Source organism: Chiloscyllium plagiosum, unplaced genomic scaffold (assembly GCF_037043375.1).
Source record: "Chiloscyllium plagiosum isolate Xiang-an unplaced genomic scaffold, Cpla_swu_hap1 HiC_scaffold_40, whole genome shotgun sequence".
NCBI classification, from domain to species: domain Eukaryota; kingdom Metazoa; phylum Chordata; class Chondrichthyes; order Orectolobiformes; family Hemiscylliidae; genus Chiloscyllium; species Chiloscyllium plagiosum.
The window spans coordinates 21,886,040-21,895,762 of record NW_028270178.1 but is presented as its reverse complement, the minus strand read 5'-3'; the positions used below and the strand labels follow the sequence as shown (position 1 = coordinate 21,895,762).

Below are 9,723 nucleotides of genomic sequence, written 5' to 3'. Positions count from 1 at the left end.
TGGGGGGGGGGGGGCGGTTTCCACGGGCATGCATTGGGGTGCCGGCCTCTGCCACAGACTCTATCCCTGTTGTACAGAAGGAAAGAGGGAAAAAGGAGGAGAGTGTTAGTCGCTGGGGACTCAATATTTAGACGGACAGATAGAAGGAATGAAAGAAACCTGCAGTTGATGTGTTGCCTCCCAGGTGCCAGGGTCCGTGATGTCTTAGATTAGATTAGATTACTTACAGTGTGGAAACAGGCCCTTCGGCCCCGCCGAAGCGCAACCCACCCATACATTTATCCCTTACCTAACACTACGGACAATTTCCCATGGCCAATTCATCTGACCTGCACATCTTTGGATGGTGGGAGGAAACCGGAGCACCCGGAGGAAACCCACGCAGACATGGGGAGAATGTGCAAACTCCACACAGTCAGTCGCCTGAGGCGGGAATTGAACCCGGGTCTCTGGCGCTGTGAGGCAGCAGTGCTAACCACTGTGCCACCGTGCCGCCCACATATTATTTGCATAAGCCGAAATCAATAGACATTTTAACCACCACGGAGGGTGATACTGTATGGAAAGAGCTGCCACAGGAAGTGGTGGAGGCTGGTGCAATTTCAACATTTAAAAGGCATCTGGATGGGGATATGAATAGGAAGGTTTTGGAGGGATATGGGCCAGGCCCTGGCAGGTTGGACTACATTGTGTTGGGATATCTGGTCGGCATGGAAGAGTTGGACCAAAGGGTCTGTTTCCATGCTGTACATCTATAACTATGACTCTACATACTTTTGGCAAGATCCCATGTTATCCAAGGAAAGTGCGAGTAGGCCATCTAGTGGCTATTTGCTAGTATTGGATCAGCTGAAATACTGTATAAATCCTTGTAGCTGATTGTATTTCGGAGCACTTTATTGACTGCTTCCCATGATATATATATATCGTGAATAAAGTTGGTCAATACTGAAGGTCTGTTTCCAAGATTTTCTTCAACACTCAAATAAAAGCTTTTATTTCTCCTTCATAATTGTTTGATGTACTTGTCCAAAAACTATTATTCGATTGTATAGGCCACCCAGACTGTCCTGTATCTCAACATTCTCCAGTCATCTTCAGTTAATGAATATTTTGCTTGTCCATGCTGAATACGAGATGGACAATGCACAATATTATACTCAATCTGCTATTTTTTGTTTACTCATCTTAACTAAATATTCCTGATGGAGACTTATTGTTCAACTCATCAATTTCCTTCTTGACTCTGTATTAGTGTGAGTACAGTTTGTGATTATGAATGTACAAGCACTGATCTCTCGTTAGAGTTTAACGATGTGCAAATGACCCATTTTTCCTCAATCTGTTTCTCATCATGACTCAATTCTCGCTCTAAACTAGCATACTAACCCCATCACCATGTGCTTCGAGAACGGGCTGTAACATTATAAATGTCCTTTAGAAATTCGAATGCGCTACATCTGCATCCATCCGGCTTCGTTTATCCTCATAGATTAGGGACTGTTTAGCCACGTTTTGCTTTTCAGAAAACACTGCTGGCTTTGCTTCATTTCAAAATATCTTGCACCAAATTCCTTTAAAAAGGCGGTGTAGCAATGTTTTCGCTAACAGTAACTGTTAGACTGACACAGACGTTATTTCTTGGTTCTGATTCCCATCCTTCGTTTGAGGAGGAGTGTACTTTGTGGTAATCTCTGTCAGTGAGAGGGATTGAACCTTAGTCAGTGACAGGGATTGAATCCATTCTGTTGGCATCAGTGTGCATCATAAACCAGCTGACAGTGAACCAATCTTCTCTCAGAAGGTTCAGGTCAGAATAGAATCAGAAGCGAGCAGTGCCATCCATCTGGTAAATGAAGGTGAGGCTGTGCAATTCAAAGGGCTGAACGACTGTTCAGGATTAAAACAGCGATGCTGCTGAATGAAAATAGGTCGTTGTGATGTTAGCCCCTGTCAGGTAAAACAGTGACAATGATTTGACTGTATAGAGGGTAAACACCATGACAACTATTTCCCTCTGAGAAATGAGCCGGTGTACAGCATGAAAAAAATGTATTTTAAGAACATTTAATATTCACAAGTGCAATCCTCAGCCACATCAGAATAGGCTGTTCTGAGTGAGATCACGGGCTAATATTTACTTAGTTCATGAAGAAAGGTTTGGTTTAACTTTTTTCTTAACCAACGTCAATATCAAAAGGAAAGGATGTTTCATCATCTTCGTCATCTCTTCCCTGAATTTGGTTTTGTAGCTGTATAAATACGTGGGTTTGTACAGGAACTCATGAGAATGTACCCAGATTCAGTGGCAAAATATGTTGGAGCTGTGTTATCACCTCGGTAATACGCTGTTGTTGTGAGCTCGCTGGTTAAAAAGTTAACGACTGCTGTTAGCCACAATAGGACAAAACTGCCTGATACACTGAACAGTAACACGATGGATTTCCTTCTGCTTTTCATCTCAGGATCAGTGCTATTCTCATTGCTGAGACCCCACAGTGCGCTGCATACTTTGCTTGTCACTAAAATACGCTGGAATGTCAAAGAGTTAAGCAGTAATATCAAACAAAAAGGCAGCCATGCAACTAAAATTTATTTCTGCCAAGAGTAGGCCTCACCTGAAGGCGAAAAATAAAAGGCCATATTGGAGCGACAGCCCCAGGCAACGCTTGAAATTATTCAGCTGGAGTCATAGGCAAACCAGAAAAAGAAATCAGGGCAGACAGCGTGGTTGAAATCACAGTGACAGTTCTCACTGTGCGGTAGTTTAATTTGAACTTCTGACAACAGATTGTTACAAACCGGTAAATTGCAAAGAAGAAAGTGAACCACACAGACATATCCAGTGTGGCAGGATTAACACAGAGAATGAACTAACAAACAGCATTGTAGGATAGAAATGAATGTGTAAAGTGATAATTCAAAATATGATGCACAATTACAATAAAAAATGTCACCAGGAAATCTGCAGTTGCCATGGCAATTATGTAAGGCAAGATACATTTAGAAAGTCCATAATTTCCACTGGAGAGAATGACGATGACCAGTAGGTTTGCTGTAAGAATGAAAGAGAAGAGATTAGAAGTCGGATTCCATAAAGAAATATCACGGAAATGTTTGGGAAATAGTTGGAGGTGAGTTTACAGCGAGTTTCCCAAAGATTTGTGTACAATGTAGACGAACGGACTGCATTTTGAGGTCAAAACAACATTGAAAATTTAAAGTCTGTGCTCTTCCAATAAACTTTATATTTCACTAATGGCAAAATCTAAATTAATTCTAGATAATTGCTAAATATTTCTTGATTCCAATAAAACATTCTGTTTGGACACAAACATTGCATTAACATCCAAGAGTTGATTTTCTTTGCTGATACCTATCCTGGAGGCGCTGCTCAATAAATGTGCATCATTGAGTCTGTATTCCCCAGTTCCTTCTGATGGATAAGTGACTCTGCAATGAGGATTATTCCTGAAATCTGTTACATGAACACCAAGACATTCACTGTCCAAGGAGAAAAATAACATTGTCTTACCAAGAACACCAAAGGCTGCAATAAGAGGATAGTAAATGTTCTTTATTTGGAGAATTGTAACCAAACTTTCATGAAGAATAAAAAAAATCCCTTACATTATCTGGCTTCGTGTGAAATCCATCAGAGGTCCTCAATTTCACCTTCTTTATAAATCAAGCCATCTCTCCCTCAGATTAAATGAGACCATATAATAACTGTGTCAAAACAATTAGTGGCAGTCCTTTAGCAAACAAGAGATGGCTTTCTACCTCAGCGTGGCTGGTTCATCAGGGGGTTAATTACAAAGCTCAGGCCATGAATTCCCAAACATTAGAGTTTCTTTGAGTGTGTGTGTGTGTGTGTGTGTGTCTGTGTGTGCGTGTTCCGCAGAGGAAGGGAAGATGAAACCCAATGTGTAGGGAATATTTTGTGAAGGCTAGATAGATCATTCCACTCGTCATTGCTGTTGTGGAATGATGCTAATTTAAGAAAATCTTCAATAAAGTGTCATTTAATAATATTGTTTAGTCTAAGAATGACAGTGCAATATAATGATACTGACTGCTGTTAATTTCCTCACAGTACAATGCATTGTGTAACGTCATTAGCAGTGATGGCAACTGTTATGTAAGATTACTCTTGATTGGCACCTACTCATATTCCTGGCGATGCACAAAATCTAGCATTAACGTTAACTCTAACAGCGCACAGGAAATACTCTAACATGGTGTAAAAGATAAACTGTCTAGACAGCATGGTGGTGCGCACACATGCAGACACTCGTACACACACACATGTAAGCACACACACACATACAGTATCAAAGGAACGTTGAATGCAAAGGATTATTTAGATTTCTGAAATCCCTGTGTGTCAGATTAACACAGGAAATTCATCCAGCTCGGTCAGGCTTAAGATTCTCCTCCCAGATAATGGAAACTGTTCATGTGGACATTTGGAAACGTGAATCTAACCGAGCAGAACGGAGAGAATCAAACAAGGAAATTTGCAATGAATGTATAGAATGCTTCCATCCAGTTGAGAATGTTGCGAATGTGATATCATAGAATCATCGATTAATACCGTACAGGAGAGGACATTCGACCCAACAAGTCTCTGCCACCAATAGCACACTCATCCCGAAACAAATCCCACGTTCCACACTAGGCCGAGAGCCTTGGCTGCACCATGTGACCAACCAGGTGCTTTTTAAAGTTTGGGAAGTTTCCCATCTCAATTACCCACTCACGCAGTGAATTCCAGGTTCCCACCGCTCTCTGGTGGGAACATAATCCTCAAATTCACTTTGAAAACTCCTGCCTTTCACTTTAAAAGTGTGCCCCTTGTTATTGACTCTTCAGTCAAGATATTTGACCATATGGTTGATCAGATTAAACTGTGTGCATGTGTGACAGTGTTTCTCTGCACAAGGGTGTGTGATAGTGTGTAAGAGCATGTGATTACATCTGTGTGAGTGTTTGAGTGAGCAAGGACAAGAATGTGCATTGTGTGTGTGTGTGCGCGCGCACGCGTGCCGACAGTGCAATGTGTCATTTAATGAGAGTGACTGAATAAGAGTGAGGGGTGTGAGTGTGAGGGTTTTCGCTGCAAAGTATGAGAGTCTGAGAGCAGGAAATTGAGTTTGAGAGCGTATGTGGGTGTGTCAGAGTCAGTGACTGTGTGTGACACAGTGAGAGCAGTGGGTGTTTGGCATCGAGTGTGAGAGACTGTGACAGTATGTATGATTGTACAGTGGTCTGTATGTTTTGTGTATTATTACTGGGGCAGAGACAGGTTGGGGTTTATGGACAGTTACACCATGGGATCATCGACACTCAGACTGTGCACTCGGATGGACACATGCAGGCAGACAGGCACAGTCTCACATCAACATACTTAGGAACACCATTAGAAATACACACACACTCTCTCTCTCTCTCGCTAAAAACACACACAAATGCAAAATAACAGAGTTCAAAATTACTGCTATTAATCATAATAATAAAAATTCAGATATTGAATTATTACACAGAAACACATGAAACTGGAATTGAGTCGGTCACTTGCGCGCTGGAACTGACTCCACCATTTCAGAATTCACCATACCCATCGCCCCAGAGTAACCTTAGATTCTTATTATGCAAGGGAATACATCTACCTGTAACTTAAATATATTCGTTGTCCCAGAAAGTGATGGGATGGGGACAATCAGTTCCAAAGTTACACAGCCCTAAAAACTAAATTCTCATCTGTGTCCAAAAAGGGTGACTCCCCCACTAATGTTCAAACCGTGCCCACAGTCTGAACTCACCCACAAGGAGAAACATCCATTGCCCATCCACCATATCCAGATCATGAGAGACATTATAGACATTGATCAGGTTATACTTAACTCGTCTGAACTCCAGCAGGAACAATCCCTGTCTGTCCACCCATCCCCAAAGCACAAGTCACTCAATCAAAGGATTATTGGAGTAAAATATGAGAGGCATGGAGTAAGTTGACAGCCAACCGCTTGTCCCCAGGGTAGGAAAGTCTGAGACTAGAGGGCATGGAAATGTTGGGCTGAAGAGCCTGTTTCCATGCTATCAACCTCCATGGCTCTTTGAATCTGTGAGAGCCTATGGTACAAGACAATGGGATTGCCAATCAGTGATCCTGGTGTCACCAAATTCCCTGTCACATCAAGCCTATGGCTCAACCGCCCATGAGATAGGGCTGAAATTTATCAGTTGTTACAACACAGGGTAAACCCCTCTGCAAATGTAAACCCAACACACAGAAGCTGACTTTGTGCCGTAAACTGTTACATTTCAAGATACAAAGATTTATCCCAGATGTGACTATTTGAAGTAAAAACTAACAATTTTATTCTTTAAGTCCCACAGAGAACCTTAAAACAATAGCTATTGACAACTCATTTCTCTTAAATCTATCTTTCACCTCTCACTCTACAATACTGGTCCAATTTTTTTTTAAAACTGAATTAAGATTTACAAAATAAATCATGTTTCAAAACCAGCCAGCATTGTAGATTTTCCTCTGTGTTTTCCTGGGTCATCTTTTCTTCTGTCTTCTCTTGCACAACGTTTCTTATTGACAGGTACCATTCAGAGAACCACTATTACGCGTGGGAACACCTCCCACCTTGTACATGGCAAGTACTCATGTGACTCAACCAACGTTGTCTATCTAAGACGTTGCAGGCAATGATGCCCGGTGGCATGGTACATTGGGGAAACTGAGCAAACGCTACGTCAACGGATGAATGGGCACCACACAACAATCAACAGACAGGAGGGTTCCCTCCCAGTTGGGGAACTCTTCAGTGGTCCAGGACATTCAGCCTCAGACCTTTGGGTGACCATCCTCCAAGGTGCACTTCTGGACAGGCAGCAGAGAAAAGTGGCCGAGCAGAGGGTGAAGGCTAAGTTCGGTACCCATAGGGAGGGCCTCAACCGGGACCTTGGGTTCATATCACATTACAGGTGATCACCATTGCACTACAGATATTCCCACACACACACTCTCACATACACACGAACACAGGTACACACAGACGCACAAACATACACTCAAACACACCCATATAGACACACACACTCTCACTCTCACACATGCACCCCCTCACAGACTTAAGACACTCTGCACTCACTACAGACACACACACACACTTTCTCACACTCACAACCCCCACCCCAGACAGACAAACACACACAGACAGACAAAGACCCAAATGCACACATATATTTTGTGGGGTGAATTTGTACTTGCAGAGTTACATTGTACTTTGCTCAAAAACTGCATGCATTCATGTAGAACTCTGAGCTCAAAAACTGCATGAATTTATGTAAAACTCTGTTATCTCACTTTTTAGATTAGAATCAATCTAAACATCATGGCATAGACAGAGAACACAGGTGGCCAACACCTTCAACATATTGTCTAGCTATCACCACTGTTAACAGCTAACCCGAGAATGCTACTTGAAAAAAAAGGTTTTGTGATTTACACATGAAAGAAGTGAAACTATCAGTGTATTCTAACAGATGAAAGGCTTAACACACAATCAATTTCTCAATGTATAATTTCTGTTACATCACACTGTAAATTTTTGCTATAAACTCTGTGTTACGATCGAGTCCTCCACTATCACCTGATGAAGGAGTGTCGCTCCGAAAGCTTGTGTGCTTCCAATTAAACCTGTTGGACTATAACCTGGTGTTGTGTAACGTTTCACTTTGTACACCTCAGTCCAACAACGGCATCTCCAAATCATGAGTAAAATTCAAATTCGATTAGATTTTGATATCTGAGTCATAATTTAAACGGATTGGCCAAATTTGAATTTGTTTTTTTCCCCTGGCAACGCAACCCCCGTTATTTGTTTCAAGCAAATGTTCCCTTTTTAAATTGCTTAGCACACTCTGTGCTTTCCGTCAGTCCTTGCCAGCTTCCTCTCTTTCTTCAAGGTACAGTACACATCTAAACCTTCATACCACCGTCCCCTAAAGAAAAAAAAGTCTTCATAATGAAAACATGGCATCTTCTTTTTCTCTATCCCTTCGCCACATCACTACAACATACATATGACTTTAATCTAAGTTCATTTTAACTGCCTCCCGCATATATATATAAAACATTGAATAGATACCAAGCACATCTATACTTTATCAGCTAAATTCACTGTAATTTAGTGATGACATTCTTACAACCAGCAATATGCACCATTTGTAAATTGAAAGTCAGTAACATAAGACTCCAGTGAAATAGTCTTATGCTGTTGTCTTTAAAGCATTCGAAGAATTTAAGGGGACGATGATCCTTGCACACAACCATCTCTGACATGTCATTTGTGACATGCATATTAAAATGCTGTAAGGCCAGTACCAAATTCAACAGTTCATTTTCGATCGTGGAGTATTTCCTCTGGTGGATGTTGAGTTTCTTCAAAAAATAACCAATTGGCAGTTCAATCCCATCCTCATTTTCATGTAGGAGTACAGCTACAAATCCTGTTAGTAGCATCAATGAAAACTTTGAGGGATTTCGAAAAATTTGGTGTCGCTAAAACTGGTTTCGTGGTTAATATTGCTTTCAAATGGTTGAATGCGTCCTGGAATTGTTCTGTCCAGTGAAACTCTGTGTTCTTCTTCAGCAAATCTATTAGCGGTGCCACTACATTGCTGAAGTATGGAACAAACTTCCAATAGAATCCGCTGAGTCCCAGAAAATCAAGCACCTCTTTCTTCGAGGTTGGTCATGGAAATTCCTCGATGGCCTTCGTTTTTGTTTTCTGTGTGGTCAACCTTCTCTGACCGATGATGCGTCCCAAAAATGTCAACAGTGCTTTCACGAATTCAGTTTTGTTTAAGTATATTCCGAGTTTTGCTTCTCACCGTCATTCTTAGGGCTTGGCCAACGGTATCATGTGGTATTTCCAGGACTTACTAAAGATCGCTACATCTTCCAAATAGAAGCTTGTTAACCCAGGCACACTCTGTTCATGAGTGTTTGAAATGCGGCGGGTGTGTTCTTCATTCCAAAAAAAAACTTTAAGCTGATAGAGCTCATTTGGGGTTACAAAGTCAAACATTTCCTTTGTTGTCTCTGATAAAGGTAATTGCCAGTAACCCCGCAGTAAGTCCAAATCGGTGATTGTAACTGGCTTGTTGGACTTTGTCGATACAGTCTTCCAATCTCGGAATTGGACATGATTTTGATTTTATAACAGCATTGACCTTGCGATAATACATGCAGTGCCGTTGAGTCCCGTTTGGTTTGGCAACCAAGACAATCGGCGAATTCCCCTTGCTCTGGCTTGGTTCGATGAAATTGTCATTGAGCACGGCCTCCACCTCCTTCTGGACCTGTCTGCCTTTGAGAGGATTAAGCCAGTAGGACTATTATTTTATCAGAACAGTATTCCCTACGTCTACTTCATGTACAACAGCATTTGCCCTGTCTATCTGACTTTTATATATATCCTGATATTCAGTGACAAATCTTCCAATTGTGTTCTTTGTTCCTGAGACAGATAGATCAATAACCAATCCCACTCCTTAAGGATTTCTTCATTTTTTAAACATTTTAAGACATATAAAAATCCACACCATATGTATTTGATTCCTCACTCTGTGGGGCAGTAACTAACACATGTTTCTCCAGTTCTTTCTCTCTAGTCTAACATTTATTCAATACCTTCACAT

General features: G+C 41.3%; 1 pseudogene; it reads right to left on the bottom strand.

Annotated features, from left to right (window-relative positions):
• Positions 1 to 2,146: 2,146 nt before the first annotated feature.
• LOC148138402 (uncharacterized) overlaps positions 2,147 to 9,723 on the bottom strand; it is a 47,841-nt pseudogene continuing 40,264 nt past the window's right edge.